The following is a 14,185-nucleotide window of genomic DNA, read 5'->3' as shown; positions in this document are numbered from 1 at the left end:
TTTTTTTTTTAAATATACCTATATTAAAGAAAATGTAGAATAAATGCAAAATCCATATCTTGGCATTGATCAACATCAGAAACAAATGGGTTCTTCCATTGGATAAGATTGGTCCTTCCATCAACTCATGTGGAGTTTGCATGAAATATCATTACCAGTTGGACACCAATTCAAACAAGAATCTACATTAAAGAAAATTTAGAAAACATGCAGAATCTACCACTGAATCTCGATCAATACCAAATTTCTTTTTATTTTGTTCAATAAGATTGATCATTCCAAGTTCCTTGGTGATCAGCTGAAAAAAAAAGCTTTGATTACCCCTGCCAACAAACAAACAAACCAATTAAAAGTACTTTTTAAAAATTGAAACCCACTGAAAGCCTGATTTATTTTGACAAGCTTCATCCTTCTCCAATATTTATCCAATTTTTCCCCCCTTCTGTCATTGGCTTATTGTTTATGAGGCCTCCACATGTGTTATTTCCTCAAAGCTTCAGATTGAAGTGAGTGCATGTGGTGGTGGTGGTGGCGGGGGGGGCATCTAACGACTGATCGCTCTTTGCGACGTATCAAGCACCATCTGGTTGTAGTATTTTTCAGCTGTTTGAAGAATTGGGGGGGCAGGAGGGGGGAAAATCAACCCATCATCCCCCCGACCCCCTGCACTCATGCACAAATGCACTAAAACACTACGATGTGACGTGCACTCGCATCCGCACCCATGCAGATCCACATATGCATGAATCCACAAACACGCGAGGGTCATACTTCATTTAAGATACTTTTCTCCTGGCCTCCAGCAAGACTGTGATGTCATTACGGTGCTCTCGGGCCTCCTATTAGGTGGCACTCTGTCATCACTCTGGTGAGGAATTAGTACAATGCATTGATTAGCCTATAATCCAATCACTCGCCTGTTATTGATCTTTTATAGAGCGTGCTCCCCACCACCCCCCACCCCCACCCGCTCGCCCCCCAGACAATAAAGCTGTAGCCACAAACTGTGGGTCAATAGGCACACAGGGAGAGGAGTCTTCTTGCAGCTAATTGGCTTATGAAATAATACAAACATTTTTCTTTCTCTGCAGCTGCAGAAATCAATGCGGAGCTTCGCCGATGCATTCAAATCAACGAGGTCCCACTTTAGTCTGTCTCGGGTGCTGATGTTTCATGTTTTATTGCTGCCAAATTTATGCTTATTGACTCAGGAGGATATAGAGTTTTTACATTTTCTGAAAATGCACTGACAATGTTGAAATCTGAACTTTGATATTTGGGCAGTTTTGACTAACTGGCATATTAATATTAGAAGGTTCAACAGTTCTCTGCTTGCATGGCCTCTGAGGACATTTATTTCTTTGATGCTGAATGGTGAATACAGATCCTCATCTGTGATCTTGACCACTTATCTTTTTATCTACAAGTTTAGTCCTATTTGCTGAAGTTTGAGCTTCATTACTTGTCTTTGATTTTGCTTTTTGATCCTGATCCCTGTCCTTTTAGCCTCAGTGCTGACCTTTGATCTCAGTCTCTGGACTTTGATCCTGAACTTCAAACTTGATTGCTGACCTTCGATCGTGATTACTGACTTTCATTTCTAATCTTTCATGCTGATGAATGACCTCACATCTTGAGCAGTGGTCTTTCATCTTGAATGCTGACCTTTCATCCTGTTCACTGGCTGTTTATCTTCATTGCTGACCTTTGATCAGGATCCCTGGCCTTTGATCCTGAACTCAAAACGTGATTTTCAGTGATTAGATCATTGGCTTTTCATCCTGAATGCTGACCTTTCATCCGGGTCACTGACTTTTTGTCCTCATTGCTGACCTTTGATCCTGATGTGTAAACCTGATTACTCATCTTTGATCCTGATCCCTGACCTTTGATCATGACTACTGACATTAAGAACAGATTTCTAAATTCAGTGCTAATCTATACTCAACAAAAATATAAACGCAACACTTTTGGTTTTGCTCCCATTTTGTATGATATTAACTCAAAGATCTAAAACTTTTTCCACATACACAATATCACCATTTCCCTCAAATATTGTTCACAAACCAGTCTAAATCTGTGATAGTGAGCACTTCTCCTTTGCTGAGATAATCCATCCCACTTCACAGGTGTGCCATACCAAGATGCTGATTAGACACCATGATTAGTGCACAGGTGTGCCTTAGACTGCCCACAATAAAAGGCCACTCTGAAAGGTGCAGTTTTGTTTTATTGGGGGGGGGGGGGGGGGATACCAGTCAGTATCTGGTGTGACCACCATTTGCCTCATGCAGTGCAACACATCTCCTTCGCATCATCCGTGAAGAGAACACCTCTCCAACGTGCCAAACGCCAGCGAATGTGAGCATTTGCCCACTCAAGTCAGTTACGATGACAAACTGGAGTCAGGTCGAGACCCCGATGAGGACGACGAGCATGCAGATGAGCTTCCCTGAGACGGTTTCTGACAGTTTGTGCAGAAATTCTTTGGTTATGCAAACCGATTGTTTCAGCAGCTGTCCCGAGTGGCTGGTCTCAGACGATCTTGGAGGTGAACATGCTGGATGTGGAGGTCCTGGGCTGGTGTGGTTACACGTGGTCTGCGGTTGTGAGGCTGGTTGGATGTACTGCCAAATTCTCTGAAACGCCTTTGGAGACGGCTTATGGTAGAGAAATGAACATTCAATACACGAGCAACAGCTCTGGTTGACATCCCTGCTGTCAGCATGCCAATTTCACGCTCCCTCAAATCTTGTGACATCTGTGGCATTGTGCTGTGTGATAAAACTGCACCTTTCAGAGTGGCCTTTTATTGTGGGCAGTCTAAGGCACACCTGTGCACTAATCATGGTGTCTAATCAGCATCTTAATATGGCACACCTGTGAGGTGGGATGGATTATCTCAGCAAAGGAGAAGTGCTCACTATCACAGATTTAGACTGGTTTGTGAACAATATTTGAGGGAAATGGTGATGTTGTGTATGTGGAAAAAGTTTTAGATCTTTGAGTTCATCTCATACAAAATGGGAGCAAAACCAAAAGTGTTGCGTTTATATTTTTGTTGAGTTCTTGAGTATTGACCATTGATCTTGATCAGTTATTTTCATACCAAACAATGACTTTTGATCCTATGCATTGAGCTTTGATCGTGATTACTGATCTTTGGTGGTGATCTGTGATCCTGTGTACTGACCTTTGATCTGGTTAGCTGTTCTTTGATCTGGGTCTGTGATCTGATTACTCAGCTTTGATCCATATCATTGAACAATAACAAAATTGTTTAATTTTGTATGAAAAAGCTCTACACTACATTTGTCTGCATAATGGAGATTATTTTTATTTATGTTAACATCTGAAAATGTCTAAATTTGGCCTGTTGAACTGGCAGCAATCATGTGGAATTAACAAGTTCTAACAAAATTCTGGGGTGGATCTGAATAAGAGGACAGATGCAGGAAATTTTTAGAGAAATTATATCACTGTGAGAAAAGTTCCTTTTACTTTTTAACCAATTAACATATTTCCTTGCTGAAAATGTTGTATAGCCACTTTTAAATTCATAAATCAAACCAGGCAAATTATAACAGTGTACAACTCATGATCTCACAAGCCGTGTCCTGCCTAAAGCGCACTTTTAAGACTGGCTGTGTCTACACAAGGCTTTTGTTAAAGGGAAGACATGAAATTTGAACTACAGTTCACCAAAAAGGCACGTGGGAGAGTCAGAACAAGGTCTGATGTGTTTTCTTCTATTAAGATCCATTTATGTTCCATTACACCAAGAAGCTGCATCTGATGGTTCAACAGAACAAAGTTGCATGATTCAGTTTTTCCAGTCACAGCCACAAACACTTGGAACACCTTTAGAGTTGTTCTGAGTGCCTTGGTGGCTTCCCTCACTATATACAGTATAGGCTCCTTCTTGCAGGATCACATTAACAATACATATTTAAACACAAGCCAGTGTAGCTACGAAAAATCCCCCACCATGTGATTATTTATTTCTTTGCCAGAAGCCACTGAAAGGAAACATTGTGCAGCCTTTTATTGGCATAACATTTCAGATTTTTCTTTATTATCGCATTGAACACTGTAGTTTGTGCTGTTGTCTGCAGTAACTGTCAACACTCATAAAGTGTGTATACCCAAAGATTTTTCTTAAACCCTATTGGAGAAAAGTACCCAGTTGAGAGACTGGCATTTTTTTCTAATTCCAGTAAGTAGTTTATATCCCATAAGAAATTTTTGACTATCAGAAATACAACGGTACATGCACCATGGTTTTTGTACCGTATCTACCATAGTAAATACTGTAGGCGTAGTACAAATGCCACGGTACAAGTACACTGGCACTGTCAAAAATACAACGGTACATGCACCATGGTTTTTGTACCGTATCTACCATAGTAAATACTGTAGGCGTAGTACAAATGCCACAGTACAAGTACACTGGCACTGTCAAAAATACAACGGTACATGCACCATGGTTTTTGTACCGTATCTACCATAGTAAATACTGTAGGCGTAGTACAAATGCCACAGTACAAGTACACTGGCACTGTCAAAAATACAACGGTACATGCACCATGGTTTTTGTACCGTATCTACCATAGTAAATACTGTAGGCGTAGTACAAATGCCACAGTACAAGTACACTAGCACTGTCAAAAATACAACGGTACATGCACCATGGTTTTTGTACCGTATATACCATAGTAAATACTGTAGGCGTAGTACAAATGCCACAGTACAAGTACACTGGCACTGTCAAAAATACAACGGTACATGCACCATGGTTTTTGTACCATATCTACCATAGTAAATACTGTAGGCGTAGTACAAATGCCACAGTACAAGTACACTGGCACTGTCAAAAATACAATGGTGCATGCACCATGGTTTTTGTACCGTATCTACCATAGTAAATATTGTAGGTGTAGTATAAATACCACAGTACAAGTACTGGCACTGTCAAAAATACAACGGTACATGCACCATGGTTTTTGTACCGTATCTACCATAGTAAATACTGTGGGTATGGTACACAATAGTTACAGAGTGTGTTGTCTGATCTGTGAGGATACGTGGATGATAGAAAGCCAAGTGAAAACCAGTCGACTTTTTTCCACTCTGAAGTGTGGCGTATTGCTGAGCCGTTACTGAAAAACACCAAGAGGTGATTTCATCAGGGTCAAACGTCAGCGTTGGTGATTTTCTTGACAAAAATGTTCAATAGTATCAAATAGAAACTTGGGGGTGTCTGAGTAATTCAAGATCCAAAATCTGCTCTCTTACCTCAGTGGTGAGTGAGATTTGAGTAGTGTTTGGTTTTTCTTGTTTCGGGTCATTCCCATGGCAACGCACCCCTTTCTGACAAAGTATTCCATGACAATCCATGGAAACATCTACCTTGTAAACCTGTTGACACTAAAGTTCAGACCATACAACTGGTGGTTTCTCAGAGGTACCAAGCACAACAAAACCAGGAACAAGGAATATTGGGGGAGTCCCCACCCCAATTTGTGGTTTTTGTGCATTAAAAGGAAGAACCACATGATTTGAATATATCTCAAATATTGTTTATTCAGCTGTACTAATAGAGCCCAAAGCTTGCAGAAAAGGTAACATTTTTTTCTGACAAACCAACAGGGTGGAGACTGGAAATTCAAATCAATTCATTTAAAGGGGAATACTGGTATTTTTCAACCTGGGTTTTGCTTTTACGGTTTTTCACACAAATTTAATCAGCGCTGTACTGATTTGGAACTTATAAAACCATCATCGGCTGAATACTGGTGAGCCTGTGACAGTGTTTGTGTTCTAAATCAATATTGTGCCATTTAAATTAGCTTTTTCCCAAAAACGTCAAAAAACAGGTCCCAGGTTGAAAAATGTCCGATGTGGCCCATTAGGTTTTCTGGAACGTAAGTTGCAGTTTTTTACTTACTTTGAGAGGTCCTGTGATTTATACCCTTATTCCACAGAGTGCCGTTCTTTCCCGTTTCATCCCAAATAGCAAATCAGGGTGTGTTTTGATGCATCATGGTAATTCCTTGATCCATCTTTTGTCAATCTCGAACAAAGCTGGTATACGTGGTAGTTACGGCATCATCTGTACCTATTTTGAAATCAGGGTAAAATTTTCGAGCTGTTCAAAAATTCCATGATTCGACAAATTGGCATCATTACACAGTCACTGTTATGACAGCGGTCATGTTCAAACATGTTTATATGGGGTAGTCCTAATGAGTACAGCTTGAAACTTGTCTGAGTGCACTCCATCAGGGTAAAAATTTAAAGCAAAAGCAAAATTGGTTGAGGTTTGGGGTGAGAAGGCATATGGGTAAAGCTTTACTTTGATTTCAAGTGAGTTGCCAGGCATGCATTTTATAAGCCAGGTTGACAGGATGCCATATTTGCACTTTTCTGAATTTTGGGGGATCATAATAGAAAGGTGTCCTGTGGAATAGGGGTGTTATATCTGAAAATTAGACTACATTATCATCATCTATAGACACAAGATTGACACTGTCTCTGCGCATGGTGAGCTGCTCCGATATTTACTGAATGAGGTACTGTGATTCACACTCTGGAGCAGAAAGTTGAGGTAATGTAGCCTTAAGCTCCATCTCATCTGCCATAAACCATGAAGAAGCAATATGTTTTTTGTCTTTCAGAATGAGTGAATTTAATAAACCATATTCTCAAACTGAAAGATTGGATTATTGTATAAAAAGAGGGAAAATACTGTTCATATTACTTGGCACAAAACTTGTTTGGATTGTGTGAAACATGAACACTAATGGCAGATTGGCTAGGCTTAGCAAAGGCTATTATCCTTGACAGATGCTTTATAAAATGTATTTGAATGTTTAAATACATTGAACACAAGAAGCAGCTTCCTCAAATTCAATGTACAATAGCATTAATTAGGTAATTAGCTTTTAGTTGCTAATGTTTGAGTTATGACAAACGTGCCAACTTTTCATACACTAAATTACATTGCAGGTTTACATAACTAATGATGATCTGTTTAGCAGCGACAAGAATCAGTTTACTCTGATTTCTTTATACCCCCTTCAGTAATATTAATTAGCCTGTTTGCCTCTGCTCATTAATGCAGTTTTTTAAACATCAGCAATTAAATTAGTTTTCCTTTTTGTTGTATGAAGTTATTGCACGCCATTTTAAAAGTTGCAACTTATAGACCGGTATAAGTTATGATTGTTTTTCCTTTTCATGGCGTATTTTTGTACAGATAGGACTAATGGGACAAATAAACTTGTGCAACTTATCTTCCGAAAATTTTGTAACTGCTTTTGCTAAACTGATTTTTAGAAAAATATGTAAAAAGTTAGAATTCTTTAAGTTCTGTAAAGCTGTGTTCACATATTGCACTGAAACATACTTTGTGAATGATTCCCTCATTATTGTGGAAGAGTCGCTTTACACCTGCCTTGCACAGACGTACGTCACGCACTGCAGCAGCGCACCACATGGAAACTTCAAATATGTTAAAAATTCACTCCACTGCAACCACAGCCACTGAGTGTAGAGTAGGGGTGATGATCATGTTCACAATATAGAAGATAATTATGTAAAAACAGATCTGTATCGCGAAATGCTAGCTAAAATCCAAACTTGGTGCAGCTATTATAGTTAGCTAATGCTAGCAACGGGAGCAAAGTGGAAAAAATGGTGCACAGCACCATCAACAGTTTTGGAGTGCTAAAGATGTGCACAAACCAATATGGGTGGACAGATAATGTGAAAATAGGTTCCTTTTATCTCTTTAATGTTATTACCTTATGACATCACAGAGGTCTGCAGGGGATAAAGGAATTTTGACTGCCCTTCATTATTACCATGAGTGCCCTTGCATGGTTTTCCAATTGCATTTCATCTTTCTCCCACTTGGTCCTCTCTTTGTCTTTCACAGTTCTTCACTGTCCAGGCCTTTGCCTGAAATCGCGTTGCCAGATAAGCTTCTACTTTCAGGGAGACCACATCTGACACCCAGCTGTGTGGGTCACGGGCTACAACAGCAGCTGCTGGTCATAAATCACCTACACTGGAGGAGCTTTGGCACTCCTCCTGTCAGCCGTGAAACAAAGATGTAGAGGTAGCGGGGGGTCAGAGGTAGGGAACCTGGGCAGCAAGGCGAGGGGTGCGGGGACAACGACGGTATGGCGTCCAGAACGCACCACACGGGCGTCTGTTACGAAAGCACCGTACTGTAAGAGCAGCTAAAGTCAGAGAAGGGTGTGTTCAAGGAAAGGACGCAAAAGCCAAATGTGGTTTAAAACCTTATGCAAGCAATTATAATTAAACGGGCGATGTGAGCCGAGAGGTCAGAGGACAGGCAACCTCGTACTGAGGAGCTGTGGAAGAAATGCAAATAAATCCTGTCAACCAAATTTTTTAAAAAGGGGAGGGTTTCTATTGTCTTACGTAGAATTTGTACATGCTCAAAAAGCCCCTCTGTCAATCAATCAATCAAAAAGAATAAATATTTACGCTTTAACGGCGCCTGCAGGAGGCCTTGTGTGTGTGTGTGTGTGTGTGTGTGTGTGTGTGTGTGTGTGTGTGTGTGTGTGTGTGTGTGTGTGTGTGTGTGTGTGTGTGTGTGTGTGTGTGTGTGTGTGTGTGTGTGTGTGTGTACATGAGCTTTTGACGAGTGGAAGTTGTGCAAATCAAGGAAAATTTGTGGATCATCCTCTGTGCAGTTGCAAGTCAAAGGACACTATTCACAAGCAAAGTTCAACAATCAGGAACAAGTGAAGATCAAAACCATGATCAAAGATGAGTGATCAGGATCAAAGAAGAGGATCAGGATTTTATGTTATTTATTTTTTACTTTTGTTTGCAATGACTGAAGTACGTTTTTGGCAAAAAGGTCACCAATTATAATCAGACCACAGTATTGAGGACAAAAAGGTCAGAAACACAATAAGAGATGAGTGATTGGAATCAAAGACTACAATCACAGAGTCAGGATCAAAGATGTGAATCAACATCAAAGATCAGGATTTTTTTTCACTTTTGTTTACTTTGGGATAGAGGGTGCTTTCAGGTTAAAGGACACTATTTACAAGCAAAGTTCAACAATCAGGAGCAAATGAAGATCCAAACCATGATCAAAGATGAGTGATCAGGTTCAAAGATTAGAATCAAAGATCATCTGGATGAAACATTAGGATAAAGATAAAAAATGGGCAACCAGGATTTAAAAAAAAATCTGTATCAAAGGTGAGGATCAAAGATGAGGATAGGGATCAAAGACCACAACCAAACACTAAAGATGAGGACTCTGATCAAAAGTAAGCATCAAAAAGAAAAGTCAAAACCAGAAGGCAGCACTCAAAAACAAATATGAGTAATCAGAAACAAGGTCACAATCAAGATCAAGAGGTGATTGTTTGGAATCTCGTACTTATCTGTCCATTTGAGGACTTTGTTCCAGATCTATAGAATGATTCAGATCTAGTCTTTCACAACTTAGAGGGGACTAATGATGAGAAGTTGGTTTGGAGCCTAACTTAAATGAATGAGGGCTATATGGGGCCTTGGTGGAGGTACGTGTTTGACTGAGTGCCCTTCTTGTTTTCATTTGGAGCCCCAGACAAGGTCACAAATGAAAAAATGAGTGCAAAGTAACTAACAGCCATTTACAACAGTGCATGAAACCCTGTTAGAACTTAATGTAATTAAATTAAAGCACAATTACAGCTTCAACTTAATTAGTGGCTCAACAGAAGAATCTAATTGAAAATGGTTAATCTCAGTGCCCAGTTCAACCAAAATACAATATGCAATTTTCCTGCTATTATATATATATATATATATATATATATATATATATATATATATATATATATATATATATATATATATATATATATATATATATATATATAAATTCAGTCATAAAGTTACGAATCTCATTATTACATTTTGATAAATAAAACTTGATTTCTGTATAGGTTTCGTGCCTGGATAAAGATACCACAAACTTACTAACAATTACTATTCAGTAATAAAATTGTTATGAAAACCTGATAAAAATAATAATAATACAGACCGATTTTATTATGAATTTCAAACCTTAAATTATATGTAACTTCAAAAGTGAAAATTGGTTAGCTTTTTGGTCTTTTATCTGCATTTGTAAATTAGGGGTGAAGCACCTAACAGTGACTAATCGAAAAATGATTTTAAAATCGATACACAAAACCCTGAACCACTTCAATTTTAACTTAATAAATTGAATGAAATCATCTTGTTTCATTGCTGCTTCCACGTCTTCAAGACTTTGCAAGCTAAAAAGTAAATCAAAATCGGAAAGAATAATGCTATGCTATTTACACTACGCTAACAACAGCTGGTTCTTCTTTTTCTACGCTGCGTGTTCTGCTCCTATGTGTGATGCTGCCCCTAGTGGGCGAGCAAAAGGCGAGCAGAGGCATCAGTAATATGCAGCACAACAAGTACATCTGTGGTTTCTAATTAAACATGCATTTAAAAGTAATCAATGTTACTTTTGGTTTATTTTAATTTATTGTGGAAAATGTGTGTCAGGATCAAACAAAGAATTATATCGAACTGCATCATATCACACCAAATCAAATCACATCAAACAGTTAAAATAATAGAAAGTATTGCTCTTGAATTGCATTGTAGCCCAGGTATCTCAATGTTGCACAGCCATGAATAATGATTTAAACAAAATAAAATAAAATAAAAAGTGTATCATATTTTGTTATGTTGTTACTTTTATGACCGACCGACCAACCGAATTTCAAATATTCTAGTATCCCTCACCTGATTGGTCAAAAGCCAACTGGTTGTAAAAGTGATCAACATGCATGCATTTCATTACTTTGCTTTTATAACTTTATTTAACTTAGACTGTATTGCAGAGGGGTTTTCCACTTTGAAATAAAGAGCAAAATTAAACTTTTTTAAAATTAAGAAGCCTGATTTTTACTTCCAGATCTTGAAAATAAAATGTCCAAAATTTTGCAAACTGTAAAATATGTATGTTGTATGCAAAATGTGGTCCAAAATGATGCATACAACAACAAAAATTAAATTACTGATGTGAAAATAAATAAATGTTGTAAAATGTTTTTAACAGGTTTTGACTTTTTTTTTTTTAATTATATATCAAACATCTTTTGGTTGGATTGTCAAACTCTTTGTTTTTAGCACCTTAATTTTTCATGACTGCCTTGTGCTTCTTATTCCTGCAGTTCATGTCCACCTACACTGCATATTAGTCAGTTATCCCTCCCAAAGCTTCCGACTTTGGATAACAAATTGGGTTTTATTTTTCAAGATATTTAATCCTTCATAAAATAAAGCTAATTTAAGCGAAAGAAGCATTAACGCTTGGAGATAAGAGGGTACTGCACAGATGAGGGTTCAAGACACGTTGAGCACCCTCCTTAGATCTAAAATGAACCTCTCAGCGCTGCACACCACACCTTGAGAACAAAGAGTTTCTAGTTCCTTAATGTCAGATTTTCCCTATTAAATCAGCATGGGTTGTGGATTTACAGGACCTCTCACTTTTCATTGCGTCATCTTTAGAGAGAAACTGCAAGAGATAAAGTAGCCTTATGTCGCAAACGACCGATTTTAAAAGCGACAACAAAAGAGAGAAAGGGAGGAGAGGAGTTGTTCGCCCTCTGATGTGCGGTGAGGTGCCGATCGATACCAACGTAATGAGCCTGGTGTTAGGAGGGGTGCAGAGGTACCGGCGTGGAGGGGGGAGCCAGAATCTGATTCCCAACAGCAAACATCACCATTGCAGCAGACATCAGAATCAACACCTGAGAACACCTATTAAAGCCAGATGACCCTGTGCCCAGCTAATGACAAAGCTGCCCTCTTACAAACTACACACGTGCACCCTCCCACAAGGACGCACACTTTTATTCAACCTGCTAGTAGTTTTCAAATCAAACCCCTACTTTAACCCAAGGTATCAACCTAGCAGGGTTCTCCGAAGAGCCTCAAGGATCCAAATCGTAAAAAAGGACAGTTCCGGCCATTGCCCCCAACCATCCCTAGTACACATTAACACAATTTTATTCAAACTGAGATCAAGAGATATCTGACAGAGCTTATAGAATCAGGAGGTCACTTGGCAGAAATGGTGATACCTTTGCAGGAGAATGAATGTCACAGTCTTTATGGTCCTGGAACTACCAGTGTTACTATATGGTTGTGAGACTTGGACACTAACTGACAACCTATGATGATTTCTTCTAAGGATCCTTGGATACCACTGGAATGACTTTGTATCAAATGAAAGGTAATTTGGCAAGAGTGCATCTTGAGGGAACATCAGTTCCAGTATGATGCTTATAGTGGTACCTTTCTTGCTTGATTCACGACAAGGTATCTCAGTACTGAGCACAAGACCAAGTGGAAAAGGCTACATATTTAAGAAAATGTAGATGAACCAGTTGTCTGCCTGGATGGTTGCCAATTAGAAACCAAAGTGGTTATGTAGTGTGGTGATGCTCAGGGCACTGAATTGTCCTGACCTAGACAGTAGTAGACCCAAAGGTATGCCCCTACAGTAGTAATATTGATCTCCTAGTCTAATCCTGACAAAGAAGGACTGTAGTCGTTAGCTCTCATTTTTGGATATAGATAAACATTTTAAGCGACTGCTAGAGCTATAATGTACAGGACATGTTCAAAATGAGGGACTCTAGTTATAATTTGCGAGGAACATTATTATTTCAAAAACCAAAGATTCAAACTACTATAAATATTGAGGATATGTGCCTGGATAATGTAAAATCACTGGTAACTTGGTTGGCTTAAAAAAGGCTGTACAAAAATTATTTAATTACTTGTTATGGCGTGACGGACGAGATTTGTCAATTTGGTTTTGTTTTTGGTGCACTGCTGTTTGCATGTTGGTTTTGAAATTTTAGTTCAGTGATTAATTTTTTATAATTTTGTATGCGTTATCATGGGTATATGTATATTTTTTATACATATATATACACTTTTGCTTTTCTGGTTAAAGGGGTGGGTGTTTCTAAGCTTTTGATTGTGCCTACACCCTTTTGGACCCATGGGTGCGTTGTTGGATTGTTTTCTTTGTGAGTTGACTGTTATTTTGGGTATGTGTGTGTTGAATTAATTAATTAATTCATTCATTTATTAATTAGCAGCAGGGATTTTTTTTTTCTTTTTATATACAATTGTACTTTATAATTATCCAGCTCTCCCTTGCAAAAGAGATCTCGATCTCAATGGGACTAGTCTGGTAAAAATATATATATATAGTCACTATTTGAGCCAACAATCCTGACTCAGGACAATATTCAATATTACCACTCCTTTTTCCATTGTGCAAGGCATACGCAGTCATGCCACAGCTAGCGTCAGAAGTATTACCCTCATAGGGCCGACTGAGGAGCCTAATCCTGAATAAGAAGGGCTGCACGCAACATCACTTCTCCTATTTGTTACAGATTAGCCAACAAAGGCTTCAGCCACTCTTTTAAATCTACTACAGAGTGGCAATTTGTATTAGAAAGATAGGGGGGATGCATGGATTGTCTGTGGTTGGCTGCAGTGGAGAGAAAAGGAGGACAAGAACAAGTGGGGGATAATCATCAGGTAGTCTCAACACCAATCTGTCGCCTGGTCAATGGGTTCTTTCTGGTGGAGTGCCATGTGTGTAGTGGCACAGCCTCTGTCTTCCAAGCAGCAGGGCCCAGGCCACAGGGACACGGAGAAAGCCACGCCTGGGTCCTCTCAAAAGAGGGATCAAAGCAGGGATAGAAAGATGGGCCCCCTCTCTTTGTGCTCTTGTGTCTCCCAAAACAAGCGCATCCTCCTGTCCGCTGGAAGTCGCAGAGGTGGTCCAGCGTCTGGAACATATGGCGTGGACAGGAACACGCAGGAGGATAACATGCCTTGATGCTACGTGATACACTTGATAGGACGTGTGGAATATCACTTTCAAATAGTCATCTATATTTATTTTTGGATGTTGTTTAAACACTATGACTGCCTGTCTGAAAGGTGGACGTTAATCCTGCAATCTGATCGTACGCAACATGTGCATTTGTGGTCCTGTAGTAAATGGTTAGTCCTCTGGACTGCAAATCCACCACCAAACCTCAAATTTCAGTAGAATTCATACAAAATGCAC

The sequence above is a fragment of the Thalassophryne amazonica genome, chromosome 21 (assembly GCF_902500255.1).
Source record: "Thalassophryne amazonica chromosome 21, fThaAma1.1, whole genome shotgun sequence".
Taxonomy (NCBI): Eukaryota; Metazoa; Chordata; class Actinopteri; order Batrachoidiformes; family Batrachoididae; genus Thalassophryne; species Thalassophryne amazonica.
Note: the sequence above shows the minus strand (reverse complement) of the source record.